Genomic DNA, 3,398 nt, shown 5'->3' with positions numbered 1-3,398 from the left:
CTAGGAGGCACAACTTATATGGATAGTATTTATTTTTTACAATAACAAGCTGGAATAAAAACAAGTAAAAATGAAACAAAAGTAAAAACTTTTTACTTTGTGCCTTTTTAAAAAAATGTAAGGAGTAGAAAGTACAGATAACTGTGTGAAAATGTAAGTAGAAGAAGTAAAAAGTAGGCAGAAAAATAATTACTCAGGTAAAGTAAAGATGCCCAAAACTTATACTTAAGTACAGTAACAAAGTATTTGTAATTAGTTACTTTACAACTTTGCATCTCAGTTATTCACTAACACTGATTAACACAAGAATGCTTCTGTCGAAAGAAAACAAGAAATTAAACAATGTTTTAACATTCACCAGCAAGCTTTACACTGGTGGCACAGACTGCATTAAAATCAGTCTAATCAGTGCTTTAAATCACATTCATACTACACATACACATGCATTTATTTATATGTAGCCTAATCATAAATATTTGATATTTTCTTTATAATATTGTATAATCATTATTTTGTCATTTATACTTCTTTATAATTTGTTATTGTATTGTGTTATCTAATATATTACCGTTAACCCCACTAACAGTATAAGCTGAGCCATGTGTCCTTACACATGTACCTATGTTAGCTGCATGTATAAGATTTGCAAAAACAAAAAAAGCTTGAAAATCAGTGGATTATTCAATTCTATTGAATTCAGTTTATTTGTATAGCACCAAGTCAGAGCGTATGTTGTCTCAGGGCACTGTACACAGAAATCAAACTAAAGAAACCAGCAGATTGTGTTGAATCACTTCATCACAGTCTCCATCCTGAGCAGCACACTGGTGACAGTGGAGAGGAAAAACTCCCTTTAAACAGGAAGAAACCTCCAGCAGAACCAGAACCAGGATCAGGACAGGCGGCCATCTGCCTCGACCGGCTGGGTTTGAGGGACAGGAAAGAGACACAGGAGGACTGGTCCAGGTGTATTTTCCTCTGGAAGAGACAAAGAAAACACATTATTGATAGAAGTATTTAAAACAAACATGTAGAGGAGAGAGACCAGTGGTGGAGAAAGTACTCAAACACTGTAAGTAAAAGTACAGATAAACAGACAAGAATGTACTCTAGTAAAAGTATCACATTAACATTTTACTTGAGTAAAAGTAAGTAAGTGCTTACTTTTAAAAATACTTAAAGTATTAAAAGTAAAAGTACTTGCTTAATGTATTCCCTAATGGTCTACAATATCATGAAGTGTGTGTACTGTATGTATATTTTAATACATCAAAGGTGCCATTTTAGGTAACAATGCTGCAGATAATGCATGTTTTTGTGTTTACACTCTGTGACACTGTTTACACTTGGACTTGTGATTCTGTGCATCATCACWTATTGTGACAACAGCTGCAGAAGACGTAAATTCACCACCAACCTCCTCTATCAAATCTCAACAAGTCATTTTTTGAACCAGTTAAATAAGGCCATGAATGGCACGTTTCCTCCGTGGTGGAAACCATTGTGGGCCTGCTGCTGCTCTGCTTTTTTATGGAGGAGGGTGTGATGGTACTTTCCTGCTTTGTTCAATGGACCATTTACAGCAATTCCCCCTCTCGCCACTGATTATTTTCTAACAAAAAAATCAAAAAACCACAAATAAAATAAAATAAAAATAAATCAACGTGACATGAATGTACTTTGTAATTCAACGCATTACAGAAACGTAGTTGAGTAGAAAGTACAGATACTTAATGTAAAATGTAGTGGAGTAAAAGTCAAAAGTACCCATGATGAAATATACTTAAGTAAAATACAGATGCATGAAAAATGTACTTAAGTACAGCAAGAAAGTACTCGTATTTGTTACATCCCACCACTGAGAGAAACTAAAGACAGCAGTGGGAGGACATGTGCTCAGTTTGTCCTCCAGCAGTTATAGCAGCTGAACTAAGGAATAACTCAGAAAACCTAAGCCTCAAAGGCGTAGAAAGCGCGGGGACATTGGAGAAAGGCGCATTTGTCCGGAGGAGAAAAATACTTGATTTAGAAATTTTTAACTCGCGTGCTTTTATTTTGAAGGCGCCACACAGCGTCATTTCACTGCGYTCCCGCCTCCCTCTGAACGGCTCTGCTGCTGCAGCGGGAGTCAGAAACTCTTTGGAATGAGGTAAAACTGTCTGCTGCTAATGTTGCTCTGAATTGTTCTTGTTTGTAACGTCTTGTTGTCAGTTTRCTTTCATACAGAAACTGAATCTTATTGATTCAATCATTTTAATCCAGGGACGCTCGCTCGTCCATATTTAACTGCTAACTTTGTTTACAAGTTCACGCTAGCTAAGGTGTTTATCACTTTTCACCACAAAGTCACCACCTGCTAAAAGCAGCAGGACTTTGTCTTTTTTTTTAAAAAGAAAAACGGGAATAATAGTTACACAACATAAGGGCAACACCTAGAACCATGGCAAAACTCAGCTGATGGTAGTTTATCAACATGCATGAAACCATATTAGATATTATTTCTGTGTAATGATATCTTATCAGGAGAATCATGGTAGTAGCCTAATTAGAGTAGTGAGACATTTGAAGCAATGAAAGGCGGAGGAAGCTCAGGCAAGGTTTAAATTAGTGAAATATATATTCGTTATTACTTTTTAAACAAATATATTTTATCATGAGAAGAACTGGTTCAGAGAAAAGAATGGAGAGTCAGAGAGAACAGCTGAGGACTGATGTCAGGTGATTTTTTTCATTATTTCAACACTTACTGTAAGTGTTAGGTTATGTTTTGATAGCATACGAGAAGTATACATCTGTTAATCAGTTTAAATATCTGTATGATCAAAACCTTTTTTAGCTTCTGTAAGTCTGCTGGTGTTCGTTACATGCAGTGTTCTCTGTTGTAAACATGTTGATGCCACGCAGGGACATCAGAGGCAGGAAGAGTGAGGGAGAAGCAGGAGCAGACCAACAGGTAAGAGAGGAACACAACAGATATTTTATATCAGAACATCTTGTAATGGCAGTAATATTTGTAAATATTGCAATGATGATATCAGGTGTGAATGAAGTTTTTTTTCTCTTTTCTTTCTTTCTAATATGTACTTCCTACTCTATGTGACTTTTAGTATTTTTGGTAAAGTCATTTGTGTCTGCTGTGAGACTCTGTCCTACAGGCTAAATATTGCATTAACATGAAAAATACAACTTCAAAACTCTTTAAATACATTATTACGGCACTCCAAGCATTCCTTTGCAATATACAGCGGGTAAAATAAATATTGAACACGTCAACATTTTTCTCAGTAAATATATTACTAGAGGTGCTAATGACATGACATTTTCACCAGATGTCGCTTAGGGGTGTAAGAAAATATCAATACACTGAAATATCGCGATATTTCAATTCCCGATACTGT

Source organism: Austrofundulus limnaeus, unplaced genomic scaffold (assembly GCF_001266775.1).
Source record: "Austrofundulus limnaeus strain Quisiro unplaced genomic scaffold, Austrofundulus_limnaeus-1.0 Scaffold326, whole genome shotgun sequence".
NCBI classification, from domain to species: domain Eukaryota; kingdom Metazoa; phylum Chordata; class Actinopteri; order Cyprinodontiformes; family Rivulidae; genus Austrofundulus; species Austrofundulus limnaeus.
This window is presented reverse-complemented; position numbering follows the sequence as displayed.